This window comes from Danio rerio, chromosome 7 (assembly GCF_049306965.1).
Source record: "Danio rerio strain Tuebingen ecotype United States chromosome 7, GRCz12tu, whole genome shotgun sequence".
NCBI lineage: Eukaryota > Metazoa > Chordata > Actinopteri > Cypriniformes > Danionidae > Danio > Danio rerio.
The window spans coordinates 45,004,186-45,028,592 of NC_133182.1; positions in this window are offsets into that span (position 1 = coordinate 45,004,186).

Here is a 24,407-nt window from a genome sequence, read left to right on the forward strand (position 1 = left end):
AGGTGAATTGAGTAAGCTAAATTGTCCATAGTGTGTGTGTGTGTGTGTGTGTGTGTGTGTGTGTGTGTGTGTGTGTGTGTGTGTGTGTGTGTGTGTATGAGTGTATAGGTGTTTCCCAGTGATGGGTTGCAGTTGGAAGGGCATCTGCTGTGTATATCATATGCTGGATGAGTTGGCGGTTCATTTCGCTGTAGCGACCCCTGATTATAAAAGGAACTAAGCCAAAAAGAAAATTAATGAATGATAAACTTTACTCAAAGATGGTTTACATCAGGGGTATCCAAACTGGGTCCTGGAAGGCCGGTGTCCTGGAGAGTTTAGCTCCAACCTTAATCAAACACACCTGAACCAACTAATTAAGGTCTTCCTGGCAGGTGTGTTGAAGCAAGTTGGAGCTAAACTCAGCAGAACTCTGGCCCTCCAGGACCGAGTTACACATGTGGTTTACATAATTTGAAGCTCTTTACATAATTCATATCTCTTACCATGCTGATGTACTGTATGCTCGAGTTTTACAAATTTGCTTTTATATAATTATTTGATAAAGATGTGTGATGACATGATTTTTGGGCTTGACTTAAACATTTACATTTATTGATCATAATTCTTCATTCAATGGATTTAGAAAACAGAGAGTGTAAATGATTTACTTTTCAGGCAGCTTTTTAAGAAGTGTTTTCACAAAAACAAAGCAACTAAAAGAATATGATCATACCCATTTTATAATGTGATGTTTTCCACAAAGCTTCAACTTTATTATAGTTTTCCTTGATGACCATACAGATGGTCTATTCTATTTTTGCTGGGTTAGAGCACTATCAATGTAAATTAACTTTTTTAAAGTACACTATCAGAAATAAAGGTATGCGAGCTGTCACTAGGGTGGTACCTTTTCAAAAGGGTCCATATTGTACTTCAATAGTAAATATTAGTACCTAAAAACTTTAAGATAAACACTTTTGTACTTTTTAGCTACTAATATGAACCCTTGAGGTATTAATGTAGACCCTTTAGGTACAAATGTGTACCTTTTGAAAAGGGACCACCCCAGTGACAGCTCACTTTATTTCTGTAAGTGTAGCATCAGATTGGACCTTGACTCTAAATGACTTATTAATTAAGGAATTAAACACTGAATGCTATTTTCAGTTCTGCAAGTGCAAGTACATTCTGCATGTACTGTATAGTAGAAGTTCCACTGGAAACGGAACAAGATTTCTAGACTGAATCTTTAAAAAAAAATGAATCAGTTCAAAAGGTTTGGAATCAATGATTCAGTGAATCACAGGAACTGATCATGTGAAAAACTTCATACTACTGTATTTATCTATTTTTGCCATGTAAAGTTGTGGATAACATAGTTTGACTAGTATTCTAGCTTGCAGTTCCTAGTTCAGTTGTTTTGGTTTCTACATTTTAAAGGAATCATTTGACTGAATTGTTATTTGACTCACAGATTAAATCTTGTTTACCACCTACTGGTGTATCCAAGAAACTGAATTTGGTCTTAAAGGGGTGGGCCAGAGTGTATTTTAAGGCTTGGTTGTGTTTATATGATGCAAAACACTGTCTGCTCATGCTAATTTGTAAAAAAAAAATCAAATACTTTTTTTACACATCTTTTGTTGATTATATACAGCTACTCGGCTAACATAAATATCACTGTCATGTTTCCTAGTTCCACTGAATGACTGCCCTCAAGATGCTCTGATTGGTCAGCTAACATAATGTGCTGTGATTTGCAGATCAGCTCCACGTCACCAAGAAAAGCATCACACTCCTTCAAGCATGTGCTTTGCTATGTACATACTGTCAGTCAGAGTGGCTGTTATCCATATCAGTTTGGGCCTTAATCAAACAGAAAATAAAAAGTATGACCCTCATGCCTTGTTGCGAAAAATAAAATCTGACAAGCGTCTTTCACATATTGGGAGTAAGCATATGTGCTTTTACGAGTTGGTTAAGATAAAGTATATAACAGGGAAAGCAGCTACATAGAGAGACACTGCATTGCTGGTGAAGAGTTTGGGTGTTTACAGCATTTCCCATTGTTTATATCCTTGTTTACGTCCTTGCTACAACCGTTAATGCTAGACACTGTGCATGTAACTGATCAATTTTAACAAATAAAAATACTTATAGATTTTGGCTCACAATTTTTGGCTCACTTTGTCTATTATGGTTGGAGCTGCTCCTTCTTTGAGGAGTTTTTAGCTGAATTCAGCACTGAACTGAGAGAGATTCTGGAAGTTCTCCTTTGTCAAATGCTAGAGCTATATATTTTTATAATTCTCTGGAACATAATTTAAACTAAATTGTAATACTGAATACAGAAAAAGAAGAAGCTCTTTGGAAATAGCAGTGTTTGGACAACATTGTAGCTTTCTCCTTTTCGCTATATAGGGTGTGTGTGCATAATCTGCTCATTAGCCCAGATGTGTTTTTTTTTCCCTGAACTTTGTTCTCTGTAGGCTTTGCTAAACTAACTCTGTAAAAGCCAATGTCTCTCTTTGTATTGAACTTTGAGCATATTGCATCCAGATATGTTGTTTATCTTCACACTGCTATTACACTTCAACTAAAGTTTAAAATATGAACTTGTAATGGATCACCCCTTTAAAACCTTTTCTTTGAGAATTTGTAACCAGGAACATGACCGATAACTTTATTCACCTGCTGTATGAATATATTTTTAAATTATTATTATTATTATTATTAGTAGTAGTAGTAGTAGTAGTAGTATTAATTATTAGTATTATTAAGATGTATTAACTTTATTTTATTTTTTACATTGTCATGCTGTGGAAAGCACCCAAATCTTTAACCTAATCATCCTCTATGTCTTATTCTTTCTGACATCTGTTCTATAAACATGCCTCATTTCATTGCTTGGACATGTTTTATGAAAAACTCTTTCATATGGGTCCCTCAAGACTGGTTCAGAACCTCACTTCGGTATTCGGTGGCATGACTGAAGTTGACAGGATGTTTCTGGGAGCACATCAGTGGAGCTGGCAGAAGTTTCATTAGCATGTCTTCTTTTAGTTACGGCATGGCAAAGAGGTGACAAGTACGTACAGACATGAGTCAGCTTCTGTTGAGCTCAAGTAAACATGTCCCACCGGCTGTCACTGACAGATAACTGCACACATCATAACATCAAAACAACACCGTGGACAAACACTAAAATACAACTGTGACAGAGACAGAGGAAGATAAAAGATAAAACTTATAGGGAAGCTGAGGTGAATTCAAAATTGTGGAAAAAAGAAACATAAGCAAGACAATAGCTCTTCTGCTTTTCTTCCACTACTACTACTGATACTATTATATAGAGGAGAATGAGGACAAAAGTTACATTTTTCATGAAAACCTTATTTTAAAAGATGTTTTTAGCAGAAAAAAAAATTATATATATATATATATATATATATATATATATATATATATATATATATATTTTTTTTTTTTTTTTTTTTTTTTTTTTTTTTTTGCTGTGATTACTTCAAACGTGTAGTCTATCAAAATCAGTTATTATGTTGTATCAATGTAGAATAACTCCAAAATAACTTCACATTAAACAAAAGTTGCACATTACTTTTGACCATGTCAGCAAGGATGAAAATAGCCCACAGGTGGGTCAAAAGTAACAATATTTGCTAGATTTACTGGCTTAATCTTGTTTATATTAATATATATCTGATCATGATTTTGTTAATGTAACTGCAAACATATTTTGTCCTTTATTTTTGCAAAAGAAGATTTAACAGCATTTTCATTTAAAATTAACAATGTAAAATGGTAAAATTTCCTTTCTTATTTTTGGCAATATGCATTCACTTTTTTAAACATATTAATCTAAATACTAAAAAATCGCTTTGGTTAAGAAATCGCTTTGGTAGGAAAGCAAGGTATAGCTTTGGTTTATGGTTATTTTCGTCCACCCCCATGAACTTTTATCATTTAAACTTCTTTTACTTTTAAACTAAAAAACTCAAGAGATTGCAAACTCAAGGATGTGTTATTGCACTAAATAACCTGTATATTGATCATAAATATGACACATGAAAAGAGAAACACATTTTTTAATAAGGAAAAAAGAAACGCTACAATAATTTACTTTCTGCACCTAGTAACTGAAATTCGGAACTAACCGCGGGACACGGTCCCACAATCACATGATATCTGGCAGCTCCATCAAGGGTTGCATGCTAAATGTCCTGTTATAGCCTGAACAGCAAATGCTGTCAGGGCTTCAAAAAATCACTGTTACTTTTGTCCCACATTACTTTCATCCCCGCTCTCCCCTATTAGTAGCAGTAGTAGTAGGGCTTCTGGTAGTACCTATAATAGCAAAGTCGAGTAGAGCCTTCTCATTTATGGCTCCTAAACTCTGGAATAGCCTTCCTGACAATGTCCGAGGCTCAGACACATTCTCCCAATTAAAAATTAGATTAAAGACTAACCCTTACCCTATCTGTTTAGTAAAGCATACACTCAATGCATCACTTAGCAGGTTTCCACACAGGTTTCTGCATCATGTTTATATACACTTTAAACAGCAGCTACGCTAAATATTCTCTTAATTCTCCATTTCCACCTCATCCCGAGGCCCTCAGACTATGCAGAGTCACTGATTCGATTCAAGACCAGCAACGAGATGATCCCAAGGTTTCCATATCCTGGACCAGGCCATATCCTGAGCAGCTGCTGTGGTGATCATGGAGGAGGGAGAGCATGAGACTCTTCGCTGAGGCCCAGCTTCCAGCCTCCGCCGCTAAGACTGCAGCTCTGCACAAGACGTTTGGCCAGCAGAGAAATTAAAATGGTCGTGCCCAACTGAGTCTTGTTTCTCTCAAGTTTTTTTTTTTGCTTTTTTTTCACTTTCGCCAATTTGTGAAGTTTTTTTCCCTCTCCCCTGTCGCCACTAGATTGCATGGTTTGGGATCGGTAGATGGATGAACGCATCGATGGATTTGCTCTTTAATGTTTAAGCCCTCAGAAGTGATATAGAGTTATTAAACCACACTGAACAGAGCTAAACTGAACTGAACTTAAACACTAAATACTGAACTACACTGTTCCAATTTACTATGATCTTTTATGTGAAGCTGCTGTGACACAATCTACATTGTTAAAGCGCTATACAAATAAAGCTGAATTGAATTGAATTAAATAGTTATACGATTTTTTTTAATACAGTATTTATTATTTTTTATTTTATATTATTATAATCTTTTCTATGTACCCCCCTTTGAATTTCCTTTTTGTTTTGTTTGTTTGTTTGTTTGTTTGTTTGTTTGTTTGTTTGGTTGTTTAATAGAGCAAGGAAATTTTCACAGTATATCAGGTAAAATTTTTTGGAGAAAGTCTTATTTGTTTTATTTTGGCTAGAATTAAAACTTGGTTTTAAATTAAAAGCAGTTTAAAACTAAGGTCAAAATTATTAGCCCCTTTAAGCTAAATATTTTTTCGATAGTCTACAGAACAAGTCATATATACAATAACTTGCCTAAATATGCTAACCTAATTAACTAATTCACTTTAAGCTGTATAGAAGTGTCTTGAAAAATATCTAGTAAAGTACTATTTAATGTCATCATGGCAAAGATAAAATAAATCAGTTATTAGAAATTACTTAATAAAACTATTAGAAATAAGTTGATGAAATATTCTCTTTGGGGAAAAAAATAAACAAGGGGGCTGCATAATTCAGAGGGGCTAATAATTCTAACTTCAACTATAATTTGTACTTTATTATTGTTTTTGTTTCATGTGTATTGATAGTTTTTAATCAACAAACATACACATCCATGAATCTTTTAGTGGCAATCTTTTCAGATTACATGTATGCAAATTACACAATGAGCAAATTACAAATTACATTATGAAGCTGTAATGCAAATGGCTCCAATTCATTCATTCACTCATTCATTTTCTTTTCTTAGTCCCTTTATTAATCAGGGACTACCACAGCAGAATGAACAGCCAACTTATCAAGCACATGTTATTACAAAGTGGATTCTCTTCCAGCCGCAACCCAGCACTGGGAAACACCTATACACTCTTGCATTCAATGGCTAAAATTGATATAATTAAATCCAGTTTATATAATATATGTTTTCTCTTACTCACTCTATCACGCACACGTTTTTTTTTTTTTTTTCTGAAATGTAAGGACATTGCATGTTTTCATTGTTTTATACTGAACAAACCCTAGCCCTACCCTTTTTCTTAAAAATACGTATTCAGTATGAGTTTTGAAAAAGAGGATATCAGCAATGTCCTTGTAATACCAATGTCATTAAACACACTTGTCATTATATACATTTGTGTCCTGATATCTCACATAAACATGCACACACACACACAAACACTTATACACTACTATGTGCTATGAATCACTATGGGGAAACAAACTGTTTCCAGTTTTGCTGACTTTAACTGTTTGTAGCATTACCTTTTTATTAATGTAAGTGTTCAAAAAGACAAATTCCAATGCTAAAAATACAAATGTATTAGATGCAATTATAGATTGGAAATCGCATTCACCACATCTGTCTTACGGACACGGCATCATTATTTGTGGTTTGGCAAATGTCTTTTAATGATTTTGTGAGTCATTATCCAAGCAATTCACATAAACAATGGCAAACTAAAAGATAATTAAGGGATTTTTTTGTGGTTCATAACTCTGTGATTAGACATCTAAGGAAGAGCATAACCAATCATACGTTAGATGTGCTTTTTTCCCATAATATATATGCTGTTTGGTCTATTTTTTATCAATGAATTATGGTGATTTTCCTCCACATAAATGAATATGGCATAAGCACATTGTATTTATTACTTCTAAAATTTATGAAGCCTTTATTGAGATTTTTTAAATGCGAGTCATCCTGTGGCCTTGATGCTGCTCACGGTTTAATGCAATCTACCCAATTTAATTCAGTTACTTCAATGATTAGTATGTGAAGGCCTCACAACCACTTTTGTCTCTGTCCAAATCTAGTGTTTCTTCATGAATTTTACAGTAAACCCTCATCTACTGTTGACATTGGCCTAATAATGTTTTCATGTTTAATAATTCAGGGGCACGTAAACAATCATTAACAGTAAATGAACCTCTTTTGATGATTGTGTCTAAAGTAAAAATGAAGTTAGGCAGATATTGTTGAAGATAAATCCCTAAATTTACATAATGCATGCAAACATACAGGGGTTGGACAATTAAACTGAAACTCATTCATGGTGTAGAGCCTATATTTGCAGCCAATACAGCAGCAGTCCTTCATAAGTCCTGCGCAGTGGACAGATGGATTTTCAGTGAATCTTCTTGCAGAATAGTGGCCAGGTAACTACTATACATGATGCTGGTGGAGGAAAAAGTTTCCTGACTTGCTCCTCTAAAACACCCCAAAGTGGCTCAATAATATTTAGAAATGGTGACTGTGCAGGCCATGGTAGATGCTCAACATCCCTTTCATGTTCAGTAAATCACACCAACAAAATACACCAGTCTTGCTGTGTGTATTGGTGTATTACCATCCTGACACTCGACACCACCTTCAGGATCTAATGTTTTAGCATTGGTCTTTGGCAGTGACATGTCCATCAAGTTTTGGGTCTAGGGAATGCCATGATATTGGAGCCGAAACTTTCACTGATCCAGCCCGATGATTCACGCATATAACAGTCTGAGTGCACTGAAAAAAAAAATGATTCATTGGATTTACTTTTTTTTTTTTTTTTTTTTTTAAGTAAGTGGTTGTAAACAATTTATATGGGCTGAATTTCAACAAGCAAATTAAATGCTAAACAAATGCATTAAAACATTGATGATTCAGAAAGAAAGAAAGAAAGAAAGAAAGAAAGAAAGAAAGAAAGAAAGAAAGAAAGAAAGAAAGAAAGAAAGAAAGAAAGAAAGATATATATTGTAGGCATTCACTGATTATTGTGTGCACTGTATATATACTGTAGGCTACAGCATAAATTATCCAGAAGGTTTAAAAAAGGGATGTTTGTCAATTATCTTGCATGTGTTTTGCTGTAAATGCATGTGCACGAGTGTGTCCATGTCTGTGCATCTGCATATGTTTGTGTGATATCCCAGAGCGTGTGCAGATAGATAACTGTCTCTGAATGTGATCCAAAACTGGAATGAGCCACTCCACCGCAAGCATACAACACATCAGTGATAATTACACAGAATAGCTCACTGCCTCTTCAAACATGGCAGCCAATGCAATTTGGAGATGCTCCAACGAGGGCCATGGAAATTAAGCTGACAGGGAAGCCTTGATGAAGACACATCACTTGCAGGCTAATCACCGTCTTTCTCGAAAAAAGTCTTTGATTATTAGTTTAGAAGGAAACAACGGTTTACGTTTTCAGCACACCCTCTGTCAAGCCCTGATGTGGAAGCTGCAGACTCACGCTTGTCCACAAGATGGTGAAAAAGAGCTATACAAACTCTCGGGAACAGCACACTTTGTTTATCTTTTCAGGCGGTAATATCAGAGAAAGCCCGTCGGTAAGCATTTTATATTTATTCCCGTGGTAACATCAGTCCCTTTTTATAGCTATGTATACATAAATTGGTACAAAATTCTTCAAAGGAGCTTCATGTCAAAGGAATAGGTATATTTGTCTAAAAATCCTGTCATTTACTCACTCTTTCTTTGCTCTTCTGTTGAACGAGAAATTGTAAAGAATGAATCTGACAGCTATTTAGAATGAATCTCAGTGATTACCAGTGTTCAACTTTCTTCAGAATATCTGCTTTTGTATCCAACAGACAAAAAAAAAAATCATAAAGAAGCACATGGGCATTATTAAATTATGACATAGGCTAATTTTCATTTTACATGAACTATCATGATAAATGAAGACGATGATGTTGTTTGCTTTTGGAAAGCTACACAAGACTCTAATATTTTCTTTTTTTAATTAAACATAGTTTTAATACAGTAAAAGTGTTGTAGGCCGAAACGTGTGTTTTTGGCAGATTATAGACTAACCGTTTATACCATGGTTAAATTATTCACATGAAAACTATATGATATTTGTTGCCATGGTTTAAGTAGCTACAATCATTTTGTTTGTTTATTTTGTTTTGTCTGGAGTTAAATCATATTCATTTTTTTCTAAAAGGACCCTGCTGAGAAATCCAGCTTAAACCAGTCTAAGCCGGTTGGCTGGTTTTAGCTGGTCAACCAGGCTTGTTTTAGAGGGGTTTTGGCCACTTCCAGGCTGGTTTCCAGCCATTTCCAGCCTGGTCTTAGCTGGTAAGGCTGGGAGATGACCAGCTAAAACCAGCTTGACCAGCCTAGCCAAGCTGGGAGTCCAGCCAAAACCAGCTACATCCAGCTTAAACCAGGCTGATCACGCTGGTTTTAGCTGGATTTGACTGGTCATTTTCCAGCCTGACCAGCTAAGACCAGGCTGGAAATGGCTGGAAACCAACCTGGAAGTGGCCAAAACCCCTCTAAAACCAGCCTAGTCGACCAGCTAAAACCAGCCAACCAGCCTAGGCTGGTTTAAGCTGGATTTTTCAGCAGGGGAAGTATGTGGTTTGAAATTTACAGTCGGCGTACATGTGTACTTCTGAATGACTGAAGGCAGATGGTGTAGTCACGGCATCTACCAGCAGGGGCTAACAGACCATGGCCAGACCAACCAGCCAGACTCTGAGCCTGACCCCTTGATTCCTTGAGTTGACTCATCTGTTAGTCATCATCAGATTAAAAACAAAACAGATAAACATCTTCTTTGGTGTTTGGTGTTTAACAGCTCCTGCCACTAATGCTTGGAAACTTACTGTATAGTAGGCTAGTGGATTGAATTTGGTTGTTTTGGAAAATATACAACATAAAATCTTTTTAAAAAGGATATACGGTCTATTTATTTATATTCTATATGTAGTATTTAAACTGTTCGTTTCTCTTTTCTTATTTTTACTTAATTAAAGCAATGGTTCAAATATGTTGCTTATGTGGCACAATAAATAATGTAAGGTCCATTTACTTTACAAGATATCTTTAACATATTTTCAATAGAATCATTGATGGCTAAAAGGTTTGATTTTTGCTCTTGTGTGGCATGATGTAGGCTATGTAAAGTTTAGTTTTATTTATGTTTCTTGCACTACTACAGGAGAACTTGAAGTTTGTTTCCTTGTGTTTAATCTGATCTCTAAGTATTAGAGGTTAAAGATATGAGTGAAACCAAGAGGGGGAAGTTTACAGACTAAAAGATAGTCTAGGCCTTTGTTAGTCACTACTTATTCACTGCTGTGTCACTACTTACCTGTTTGTGTCTGCAATATAATGAACCCAAAAATATAGCCACAGCCCTGCTCGTCCAGTCAGTGTTCAGATTTCATTTGTGCTTTGTAGTTATCACAGCAATATCCAGTATGACCTTGTCAGTTCTGTAGAAGCACTTAAAACATTTTCACAAAAACAATTTTCACGGCAGGTTCTTATGAAAATCATAATTGTATTAGTACATTTATTTGAAGGGTGAGAGTGAGCAGATGATCCAGAGAGCCATTTATAAAGACAATTCGACAATTCTTCCTTCATGAACTGTTTAAAATATTCAGTTGTATTAATGATTTTCTGACATTGAATAAATGCCACCTAATAGGTATTTTAACAATATAATCTTATTCGCCTCTGCCATTTAATATTTGTATGTTTAAGATAAATAAGTTAATTTAAATGAATTAATTTGAGAATTAATTATACACTAATTTAAACATAACAAATTTATTACAACAAAACATATAAATTGCTTGCAGTAATGCTGAAGTTCTCTTTACCTTTGCTTTTTTCAAATAAAAAAAAGCATTTTTTTTAATAACTGAATACAGAATAGTATTGTTAATACATCTCAAGTTAAACACTCCTCAAATGTCAAATCCCAGTGTAACCCCTGCACTAACAGTTTCTTCACACTAGTAGATTGATTCTTATTAGTTTATTTCTATATATTTGAACACTTTATTTATTTATTCATATATTTCTTTATTATTTTGTTAGTTTGTTTTCATCCGCTGCTTAAAACATTCGCTGTATAAGTTGGTGGTTCATTCCACTGTGACGACCCCGGATTAATAAAAGGACTAAGCTGAAATAAAAATGAATGAATGAATGTTAGTTTGTTTATTTGTTTGTTTCTAAGCATCAAGATAGAAAGTCACACAAATTTTTTTGTCATGAGTGCAATGCAAACATTCAGAAGAATCAATTTCTGAGATCAGAAATCACATTTGAAAACCTCAGCTTTCAGTGTTTCAGGTACACTTCGGAAAATTAGGTGAGTAAACATAAACTTTGATCAAATTTAACAAGTTCACTTGACCAGTTCATAAATAATCAATTCAATATGGTTGTTTTCCAGAGTTTGCATGACCTGAACCAAAGCCCACCTTTTTAGGCAGACTCAGCTTTGGTTTGACATGTTCAAACTAAAAACAAATATTGACGCATACCCAAAAAAGTGGTGTAAAAATGCCTTAAAATACACATGTTTGTTATTGGCTGTATTTAAATGTTTGTTGAACCTTTCTATTATAACAAAATAAATTAAATCTGCATAGTTCAAACGTTTTTTTTGGATAACTAAAATGTTTCTTTTAAGAAACGTGAAAGTGGCGATTTCTGTTGTTATTTATTTTACTAATAATGTAATTAGCTGGCCAAAGTGAAGGTACAATTTTAAAGTCAACAGGATGCCTGAATGTGTTTTGTTACAGATGCTGTTTTTGTTTTAGTTACAAAAGCAGCATAAAAATGCAGCATATTCTGCTCCCCCCAATCTTCGTAATATCGCAAAGAAAAGAGAAATCTAAGATAGTGGATAAAAAAAAAATGAAAACAAGAGAGATTATTTTCTTTGTTAGTGATATGGGAAGAGGGACAGGGAAAAAAAATACAAATCAAAATAAGGCGTGACTGGATATCTGGAAGCAGCGGTTTAATCAGATCCTCTGAATGGGATTAGGGCCTCTCTTAATCTGGACTAAAAGCGGGTCGCAAGGTGTGTACTTTGCCAAGTGAGGGGAAGTGGCTTTGGTGAAGCAATCAAGAGATGAAAAAGATAAAGGGATTAGATTTTTAACCTTGATAATCTCCCACTTTGCATTGCCACGTGAATGCACTTGTTTTTCTGTTCTGATATGTTTTGCCTTGTTCTCCAGAATCCCTTTCTCTTCAGCAGTGGGGCTTATCATCATTAAGAAGGGTTAGGAACTTAACCGAGTCTAACGTCACACCAGGTGAAGAATCACTCGACTGTGATAATTATAATATTACTGTACATTGTACTACATCCAGACAGACAGTGTGCTTCTGAAGTCAAGGCACTTTTTATTGTTTTTTCCTGTACATCTTCTGCAGCATTCCAGTTGTTTTTTAAATATGATTCTGTGTTTAATTCTCAATGGATTTTCATAATGATCATCTTTCAGGTCTGCTTCATCCTGAGAGTCAAACACTGAGAAAACAGACGTGGTGAAAGAGGTTTTAATTTTATTTCTGTGTTTGGCATGCATCTTTAATGAGTTTTTGTTTTGCATGGCTGTAAGTTTACGGTGAACGGATAAATGAACTGAAGTGCTATGCCCTCATTTCCCCCACATACAGCAGATAAACAGATTTCTTTTGTCTCTCCGCTTCACTTGTGAGTTTAAAATTAAGGTCAAAATATATTTATATTGTTTACACATAAATTGTATCAATTATAATGCATAATATACACTATCAGTCAAAAGTTTGGGGTTGGTGAAAAGTATCGTCTTCCCACCAAAGCTGCAGAGTAACAAATGTAATATTGAAATACAAAGCATAAAATGCTTTTCTTACTTAGATTTTTTTTTTTTGTTTTTTTCTAGTCCAATCATTTTAAAATTGTAGTGTATTTTTTTTTAAAACATAAATATTGTTTTGTTTTAAGAAATATTTCAAATTGAAGTGAAATTTACCTTAAAACAAGCAAAATGCTCTGCCAATTGGGTAAGCAAATAATTGTATGTCAAAAAGAAAAATAAGAATATTTTGCATATACCATTGATTATTTTTTTTTTGCTTGTATAAGGTAAAACATACTCAATTTTAACATTATTTCTGAAATTAAGAATTGTTTTTGCTTGTCTAGAAAATGCTTCTTGACTTACTTCAGATCTTTGCACTAGAAAGAAGACAAAAACCCTGAGTAAGAAAAGTATTTTTTTGCAGTGTACACGATCAATTAAAGCATCATATTTATTTTGCTCAAATAAGCATAATCAAGAGGCCTTTGCCTGTCATATAAGCCACCTCTGATCAGGCACGTACACACAAAGGGCACAACCTGTGCAATGCACATGCCCTTTTTAGTCTTGTATAGAAAGTGTCCTTCTAACAACAACAACAACCCACTAATCAAACCACTAATACTCTATTGATGAGGTCTCCTATTGTTCTCTTCAAAGCACAGCAGGAATGTTTATGCTCTGTATAAAAAAGACAACTACAAATATGAGCTAATGACAGTCATTTGCTGTGGAATGTACGAATCAAATTAGCTTTACATATTTAGACATAATCCAGAAAATGTGGGAGTGGACTTTATTCATTAATCATGCTTCAATTAAGACTTTGCCTGAAGCTGTATATAAAAAACAAAAGCCTGTATGCATGACTGCCTCTATATCTAGAAAGCGGCTACCTCTTATTCCTACAGGAAAAAGCAGGTTGTGTGATTTTGTTTGCCCACTCATTTTGTTTGTATGTTTGACAAAAAAAATATAAAATGGATGATCAACTTTAATGTTTGGCTAATTCAAATGCTCAAGATGAAGTTCTGACTCCTAAAAAAGAATAAATGGGCCAGCTTACGACAGAAGTCCTGGGAAAATGTTATAATGTGCCTGATAATAACACAAAAGAGAATGCAAATCGTTAAGATGGTGTGGGAAGGGGGTGGCTTTCAAATCTCAGTAAAAACTGAAAATCTCCCTGATTTCAACCTCTTCCCTCTAATAACAGGCTTAGAAAGTCTTCACTAATGGATATCTGAGCTGATCCCGTCCCTCTTTTATAAGGCATGGCGCTCCAACCAAATTACTCTCCCTCAGACAACAACCGAGTGACTCAGGGTTACAGAGGCTTTCAGAGCAATATCTCACTAGATTGCGCTGACTTTTTCAATATAGCGGCAAATAGAGCCCTTCAGCAAGAGCTTCCTCAAAATGTGGCATTAGTAAGCAGTGAGTCTTGAGAACATTTTCAGGAAATATTGTCATGTGAAGTCTGTAGTCTCGGGTCCTGTTTTCTACCGGGTCGTTCGCCTTCTTTTAGAACCTGAGAAATTGACTCTTTTTCTAAACCGAGTGAAGCAAGAGCAAATACAATTTCAGTCTGTTTTTGGTTATGAACTCCAACTGATATTTAGCTTTCTACAGCAATAAAAACACATGAGAATATTACAGTCTGATGACTTTGTGATTTGTAACAAGGTCGTTTGCTTTAGAGTGAAAGGAAATATAAGAGTGTGGATTTGCATGGGTTGTTGTTGGACAGCATGACCCCCGCCCAGATTGAAGCTCCTGAACACGGTGTTTTGAATGACTGGGCCACTCAATTGGTTCTTAAGGCTAAAGATTATAACAAAGCTACCAGTGAAAGCATAAGCAGATAAACAGGGCAAACAGGATAAAAAATAAAAAAAACTGAAATGGAATGAAGAGAATGATAGAAAGAGCTTTATTCAATCATCAGTCTAATCATCTCACTTCTTTTAAATCAGATAACTTATATCTGTTCAGTTCATGTTGCTCTTTATTGACAGCACTTGTGCCATATTGACATTTAGACTTACCAGCCCAATAACTATAGGTTTGACCCACGGTGCACCCCAAACTGCAAAAAGTCAAGAATTGTGTTCCATACATGACATCCATTGTCTGTTTTATTATTTTGACTGATAAGCCATCACAAATTGTGAAAATAACTTTATCAAAGGCTTTAAAGGTCCCATGAAGTACTTTAATTTGTGCATTTTTATTCAGTGTTCGATGTAATCTTATCTTAAACAGGAAGGGCAGGACATAGAGTAGTCCCTCACCCTTTTTATAAAACAACCAATAGTGTTCCATTTATATCAGCTGTTCATAGATATATACACTAGATATCGCAAAAGGACCCAGAGCATGCATCAATAGTGCCGCCACATTTGTACAGTGCTCCCAGGAGAAAAGTCATTCAGCCGCACTAGTCTAGACTAAAGCCAATCTGAAGATGCTGGACTTTAGCGTTGTGTACAGGTGTAGCAACGAGCAAACAAGGAAAACAAATCATAAAAAAGTGATAGCAGGAAAGCGCGTGTGTTTCAGGACACGTATTAGATTAAATTTAACAGTGAGGGAGGATACTATTTCCATGCACACACACAAACACAAACTTTGTCAGCAATGCCTGTATATATATGTGAGTGTGTGTGTATATACAGTATATGTATATGTCTGTGTGTGTGTGTGTGTGTATAGATGTATGTATGTGTATATATATCCTTCCAATAGACAACAACAGGGTGGGCGACATCTAATGTAAGTATCAATGTCAGCTGTTAAACTCAAGCTCATCAGGCTCAACACAGGCAAAGTTGATAATAGTAAATCTGAGTCTGATTCATTGTGTATCTGTTTTTAAATTTGTATATTGTCTGATTCATCATGTATCTGTTTTCAAATTTGTTTTATTTTGTTAAGCACTATTAAGCAGATGTGAGTTGGAGGTGGTTGGAACTAAACTGTGCAGAGTACGGCCCTCCAGGAATTAAGTTTGAGCTAATTTCTGTAGAGAGTTGTTGCAAACTGCCCATTTACCAATTTTTTTATCAGCAAGAGTGACTTGAAGGAGACCGAGTGTGTCAATTACTAGAGAGCATTTGATTGGTTAGAAAATTTCATCAGAAACTGAAGTATGGTGATGTAAAATAAATCAGTGATTATTTTTTTGCTAGAAGTGTCCTAAATTTTTGAATGTTTACTTTTACTAAATATGAATTTTGTCTCTATTTTGCAGTACACCAAATTGTAGATTGCCTTAAGAATAAGTGCCATTCTATTCCTCTAACTGTCTGTTTTTTTTTTGTTTTTTTGTTTTTTTTTATGTCGAATCAGCCCAATACAAACAACTTTAATGGCTCCATTATCCAGTAAGATAATAAAAGTCCCATAAAAGTGCTACTTTCACACTGCTACAATGATAGTGTGTTTTACAATGATATTTAAAAACCTTTAGAAGTTCAGCCCATAGAATCTGTATCTCTGGTGTGGTGGTTGGTTATAGTAGATAGGGATGATGATTAAGGACTTAAGCCTAGCTCACATTGTGTGATTTTTAATAATCCTATACGATTGTAGCTTGTCAGATTGTTCAAACATGATCCCCATGTCACAATGTAAGATCTTTATTGTCATATTAGAAAACTCAAGGAAACTCATCCAGAGTTTGACGTCATCCTTCCGTAACAATAAGTACCCTTGTTCTCAATTGATACGACACAGCAAACATAAAAAAATAAAAAGATAAAAAAATTAATTTCACTCACAAAATGTCTTAATAAATCCAGGAAAAAGTTTGTTATAAAAAAGAAGTCACATTGCAGGAAAGTCTGAACCCAGCAAGCATTTTTTATTTTTTTTTAAAGATGTCTAATAGATGTCTAAACACAATCGTCTTGGCTAAAACAAGGCTAAATTTGGGCTGTCAGTGAAAATCTAATAGGCGTCTAAAAATAGCCCAAAAATACACTAGTCATCAAATGAACAGAAATGAATGACTACACATTTAAAGTCTGTTTAATCTGTCTATTTGATGACTATAGTGTAGTTTTGGGCTATTCTTAGATGTCTTTTCTTAGATTTTCAATGACAGTTAAAATTTAACCTTGTCTTAGCCAAGACAACTATGTTTAGACATCTATTAGACATCTTTTAAAAACAAAAAATGCTTGCTGGGATCTGTCTATTTGACAACCTGTCTAGTTTTGGGCTATTCTTAGATGTCTATTATTTATTCTCTGACAGCCCAATTTTAGCCTTGTTTTAGCCAAGCTGTCTACATTTAGATGTCTATTAGACATCTATTAAACACAAAATCATTTGCTGGGAAATCTTCTGACACTGCCACTACTTTATCAGCAGAAAAATTTGATTGGACCAGCCATTAAGCGATCGTTTAGGAATTCCTAAATTTGTCTAAGACGACCTACTTGTGGATGAAATTGCGGACTGTGCACAGAGCTTAGGGATGTATTCACAACAGGAGTATGACAGCTCTTGCACTTATAGTTAAAAAAAATAATCAACCTTGTGTCCCATATGCTGACCAGTTCTGACCAGTTGAAACCCAGAAAGACAGTCAGGCAGCGTAATACAGAGAGTAGACCAAAGCACGTCAAATGATCGGTATTTAAAAGGGTAAAAAAAAAAAATATATATATATATATATATATATATATATATATATATATATATATATATATATATATATATATATTATTATTATTTTATTTTTTTTTTTTTACCCTTTTAAATACCGATCATTTGACGTGCTTTGGTCTACTCTCTGTATTACGCTGCCTGACAGGTGTAATGGTCACAAAAATCACGGTTCGATACGATACAGTGGTGTCAAGGTTGGGTAAATTTTCGATACAGCAAAAAATAAAAGAAGTCAGCGGATTTCTCCGGTTTTAATTTTCTGGTTTCTGCTTAGCAGCAAATAAAACAAATCCTTCTTTATACCCAAAAACAAAAAGCTTCCTATAAAAAATAAATGTAATTATGTAGTGGTTAGACAAATAAAAATAAAAGAACTATTTTGTTTTTAAATGGAATTTCAATCAATTTTAAGTATTTATTTTTATTTTCAGATAGATGAGTGTGTACCTTTTCTTCAGACAGCACATATCTACTTGATATGACTGTCCCTTTTTGGATCTGAAAGCAGGAATTATCTGACTGAAATTGGCTTGCGAAGGAATAATGTTACAGAGCTCTATTACATTTAACATTTCTTAAAACCTGAAATTTCCACTACCAATTAAGATCTAACAGGACTCGAAATGAACCTCTTTTTCTTAGTAGCACCGGTGCTCTTAACTTCAAAAATGTAGGCGCACCAGACAAAATTTAGCTGCAACCATCAAAAATGATGAGCACCGTTACTAAAGTTTTATATTGACAGATTCTATTATATATTAACATTCTAATCACAATTAACAAATAAACAAAAATCTGCATGTGCACCCGGCCCTGCGCACACTGATTGACGTGATTGAGATGAACTGAATTAACAATAATCACTGTGCTGTTCTCACGGGTGTTGTCTGATATTGCATAGATGATATTATAACTTATAACTTATTATTTGCATACGTCATCCTAGCAGTAATGGTCTTTTCGTTAGCTGCGATATCAGTTTCATCTCAGTGAATGCATGCGATGGTAAACCGGGTATCATTTTCAGGACTGTGCTTAAAATGTGTAGATGAGACAAACAATGTTACCTGAAAACTCCGTCCTATCGGCTTTATGGTGAATGCTTAGTCATAGCGGACTTTAACCACTGGAATTCTTTTATCCACTCTTCGAAAAGTGTAAATGCTGTATTGACATTCAGCACATGATCTCTAATCAGATGTGTCATTAGTTGTAATCACATCTGATGCTTGTATTTGTCCCAGCTCCATGTCCACAACTTTACGCATTGGGTTAAATTAGGCTTTACAGTCTTTGTTTAGTCCTTTACTTCCACTGTATCTGTTTAGCTGAGGGAACAGAACCAACCCTGTGATGTCAGACACAACGACAGGCACCCTTGCATTAAAAGCTATAGTAAAACATGCCGTTTTTTGCTAAATTGAGTTTGTTTATATATTTCAATTAAAGTGGAAATCAATTTACAGAATAATGTAAACTTGACTGAGTGCTTCATTTCCCCTTTAAGCCTAGAACCAAGTTCAGGGGCACATCACAATATGGAAGACATCTTTTGCTAACTTTGTTTCATTTTGACTTTACAGAAAAAGAGGGACACGACTAAATGCATTAGAGTTGCTGTCAACAGCTTAACTTGTATTGAACTCGTGATATTCCTTTATTACAAATCAAATTCATTCTTGTAAGCGCAATGAACCCCTGCAGAAATGCAGTACCTCTTTCGATCTGACACTTCTGTGAGAATATTTCTGTAAAAACACATAGAATGAAATTATTATTGCTGAGTATACGGAATTCAAGGTGCAAAAAAAGCCCAGACATATCTTAAAGTCACCAGTGAACTGGAATTACGTTTCTCCTCTGGCTAAGGAATGCTTCATTCAGCCTTAGGTCAATCCACTTCCTCCAATTGAAACAGTAGCTACATCCCCATTACCCCCCTAACCTTGAGCTTCCTGTTGACAGAATGGAAGTCCCATGGATTCATCACAGCTGGCCAGCTGAACGTTTGTTTCTTCTCTGGCTGAGATGATTATACTCAGGAGAGTTTTAGAAATGAGTCTCTGTGTGAGAGCTGGCTAAAAAACAGCAACACCTTAACAAAGATGTGTTATAGGGGAGAGAAAAAGAAGAAAAGATCACAGTCCTAATTGTTTTTATCACTGTCCCCAATTACCTGCCAAGAATGCCAAAAGGTGACCAAGACATGCTTTCAGTTGTGCCACCACGCCCTTTAACAGCATGTTTCAGTAAGTGTGTGAAATCGTTTAGCAAAACACAAATCAGTGCAGTGATTAAAAGTTCAGGGTTGCTGGTCCGAGCGTCTGCTGCGATGTTTCTGAGGGTTCAAACACCGGACATGAGCTGAAGATTAGTTTGGGTCTGGGAGGAAGCAGGGGCTGGCGTTACGGAAATTACTGCGGGGCTGGAGCTGCTTGATTAGGACTGAAGTGATGGGATTAGCAGACCTCTCCATTTTGGAAAGGTGTAGGAGGGGAGAACAGAGACTTTGAAGCTGGCATTACTAATCACAGTGGGCGCGATACTCTGTATACCATACATGGGGTTGTGACATCAGAGATAAAAATGTAACGTGATTCATTCTGCGTGACTAATTCTGCGAGCATGTCACCGATGTCGAGCTCAGCAGCATTCGTTTTACTTTGAACGCAGTCACAAGAGAACCGAAGAGCTTGATCTTTCACCTCGTTTCTTTCATTTGGAACTTGATGTCACGAGGCGCAATTAATATTTTGCGAAGAGCATGTTGTCTTCAAATAATTTTTTTTTGTGAAATCACACATTTTTGTCTGACTTCCCACTATGAGGCAATCCCTCTGCTGCTATTACCCACCCTTGAATATGCTTCTCCCGTTTGTTATTGAGAAAGGTATGAAGGGCAAGTAGGCCCATGATGAAACTCTCTGGCAATTTTAACTCTCTCAAGTCCTTAAACCTGAAGGGAATATGTTCGGGGAATTAATGAATTCAACATGTGAGTGCAAGGAAAGCGACATGAAAGTATCGCCTGGGTCTGTTTTCTCTTACAACTGGCTGCATTCTTATTTGGTAGCTCTCTGCTCCAGGTTGTCTCTTCACACATCTTAACATCAAAAATAATGCACTAACTGGCTGTTGAAAGCTGCTTTGCCTGCACTGGCACTGTTAGTCTGGCTGCTTGGTTCAGCGGGGTGATAAAATTAGCATTAATGTGCTTCTTGAAAGGTAAATTGGCAAACAGCTTTGATACATCTCTGTGTTTATTTCTCTGTTATTGCATTAGACAAAAGACTTGGAGTCTCTAAAATCAGTTATCACAACAGTGTGGATTGTGCTTTTCCCAAATCCAAAGAAATCAAAAGGCATTTTGAACTTCAAAAGCGATGATTCTGAATGCTATTGTGTTCTTCATACTGCATAATTTAGCGTTAGCCTTGCAAACAGCATCCGATGCGTATTCCTCAGGCGCTCCTCATTAGCTTTTGAAGGGGTTCTTTGTGTTTTATTATTAAAACAAATTTTCTCTGGTATGACTGTAACGCAATTATTCTGAAGCATGTTACCAGACCTAAAAATTATAGACTTTTACGCTTTCGTTGCTTCATCCCCAATGTGGCATCAAATCATTTGCTTTCTGTATGAAAGTGGGGTTTCTTTAAAGGGGTCCATATTCAGTAAGGCTAAAGTGGAAGGAGGGTGATTCAAACACATGCTCTTCCATTTCAGACGATGCCCCAGGGTGAATTTAGGATCACGTTAAGTGAACATTAATGTTTCGTTAAGATCAGTCCAAACGCCTCAAACATGCTGTACATCAGCTTTCTCGGAGGGCCTCCATTCGCTTGGTTGCACACATTGGGCAAACGAAAGACGACAAGAACCCTGCTATTTTTAAAGCACACACTTCACAAGGCATCCACTGCCTCATGTAGTCTGGTGGGTGATGGCGCAAGAATGTCTGCTGGGTATTGGTTAAACGCCACAGCTGTGCCCATAGGAGGCATTGGGAAAGGTCTCCATTGACAATGAGGAGTATGAAATTTACTTATACTAAGTTCTGAAATAAAAAGTCTGTTTTTTTTTTTGTTTTATCACACTTTATTTTGATGGTCTGTTTGTTAAATTTAAGTTACATTGCATTTACATGACAACTAATTCTCGTTAGATTATAAGTAGACTTTTGGAGTTGGGGCTAGGGTTAGTGTAAGTTGACATGTACATAAAAAAATGTCTTACAGTCTGTTAAATGTCTATTAAAGGAGCAGTATCAGCAGATATTAAGCTGACAGTCTAGTAATACTTAAATGGACCATCGAAATAAAATGTTACCATTTTTATTTTATTTTTCTTGAGATTTTATCTTTGTGCATCAAAGGCATCGATATACTAACAGCAAAGTTATTTTGTTTAGTGAAAAGAAAATATTGAAATGCCTAAGCAGCAGTGGTATACTGTTAGCAAATGCCCGAGGTTGCCATTTAAGTGAGAATGTAAATACGTGCCACATGTTTTCCTTATAATAATAAAAGTACTCTACAACTAAAATCACAGCCATGAAAAAGTGCAGTTAAGAAAGAATTCGATCATAGCAATTTGGATGTTTGCACCAGCTCTGCAATTTGGCTCATGCAGCAAGCAGCTTTATGAAAATCAAAACCTCTTTAGCTTCCGCCATGCAGCAACTCTACAGACTAGACAAAGTAAATAAACCACTGATTTCCAAATCAAAGAAGGCCAATGGTTGTCTGAAGTTGTTTTTAAGCTGTTTAGATCTTCTGAAATACACTCTAAACTAACTTTGCTTTGGCCTGATTTAGATTTGTCACATTATATGTGTCATATTGAGTTTTGCTTGAAGTATGTTGGGGCATTAATATTCTAGATTAATATTTAGACTATACACTCACCGGCCACTTCATTAGGTACACCTTACTAGTATCGGGTTGGACCCTCTTTTGCTTTCAAAATTGCGTTAATCCTTTGTGGCATCGATTCAACAAGATACTGGAAATATTCCTCAGAGGTTTTGGACCATATTAACATGATAGCATCACACAGTTGCTGCAGATTTGTCAGCTACACATCCATGATGTGAATCTCCGGTTCCACCACATCCTAAAGGTGCTGTGTTGGATTGACTGGTGACTGTGGAGGCCATTTGAGTGCAGTGAACTCATTGACATGTTTTCAAGAAACCAGTCTGAGATGGTTTGCGCTTTATGACGTGGTGCGTTATCCTGCTGGAAGTAACCATCAGGAGCAATGTTTTTCCAATCTTCTATTGACCAATTTTTGTAAACCAGTGCCAATTTTAGCCTCAGTTTCCTGTTCTCAACTGACAGGAGAGGCACCCGGTGTGGTCTTCTGCTGCTGTAGCCCATCTGCTTCAAGGTTGGACGTGTTCAGAGATTGAGTTGCTGCCATTTGATTGGCTAATTATAAATTTGTGTTAACAAGAACTTGGACAGTTATTATTATTATTATTATTATTATTATTATTAGTAGTAGTAGTAGTAGTAGTAGTAGTAGTAGTAGTAGTAGTAGTAGTAATACCATCATCATACTGTGAAAGTGATTATTTGCTTTAGCAAGTGAGAAAATCATTGCACTAAAAGCAAAAAGCTGATTTTACTTTAAAAAGAGTTAACCCGCTGTAACTTAGAACTGTAATGTTAACTTTTTGTGAGTTGTTGTACATTGTTTATTTACTTAAGAATTTTAAGGCAATGGGTTTACTCTCTTATTAAAGTACAGTAAAGTCAAGTAATCGCTTTTCACAATGTACTTTTACTGGATTATGAAACTAATGATAAAACATATGTATTAATATATAATGTTTAAACATAAATAAAATTAAAAAATGATTGCTCAATTTTTCCTGAGATTTAATATCTGGATAATGAAATATACCTGATCCATTTACATTGTACTGTAGAACTGTGACAATAACACCATAGAAATTTGCCTTAGTTTTAAAAGCAAAGTATGTGCAAAGAGCTGACCTTGACCGTCATTTCTGTAAGACATCCACTACGCATAAATTCTCACCTCAGCTTCTGAACAATTATCTAACCTTTTATAAGTCTTACATTCCAAGATAGCATTGGACATGAATTGGACAGGTACCATTAAATGCGGTCTTTCAAATGTTCTCACGTCCGCTGAAGGGCACCAGTCAGTTTCCACTTCATGTCATTTGAAATGGTTTTGTTTTCATGTATCATGCATGGCGTGAATCTTACGGTAACATTTTTTTTACTATCAGATTTTTTCATGCATTAGCTTGCTAGAAAACAAGGTCAAGGAGTACTCTTCAAAGAAAATTAGTAGACTAGATATGAACAAAACTTCAGCATGGCAGTCTGAACGCTAAATAAGATCAAAGGTCGCAGAGACTTTTTCACCAGGGGCCAGTCGTGTCAGCCGTGTCTTCCAAAGTGAAGGCCAAAAGACATATTCGAAGAAATAAGAATATCCTCGCTAAAAGCCAAGAGAAGCAGACAAACAAACAGAAGCAAATGTCAAGTAGGGCTGCACTTCAGCAATTGCCTCTCTTTCTAAGCACCCAGGGGCATTTATCTTGGGTCCCCTGTCAGAACTGCTCGGCCATTCGGTGCAACTAATCCTACTAAACTGACTCTCTCCACTTAGATCAATGGGGCAAAACGCTAAGCACTTCTGACAGATGCATACATCCGCCGCAAGACCCAGTCCCTAAACTCAAGAGAGACCCCCCTCCCCGCCCTTCACCTCTTTCTCACTTACCAGTTTACACAAGATCACAGAGACTGATATGATGGTCCCAGCCTCAGAAAAATTGAATATCTAATCCCTCTGGATTACTGTAACACCGTTAACCTGTTTATCGTGGCTCTTTATACTATAGGTTTAATAATAAATCACTTTTGCGTTC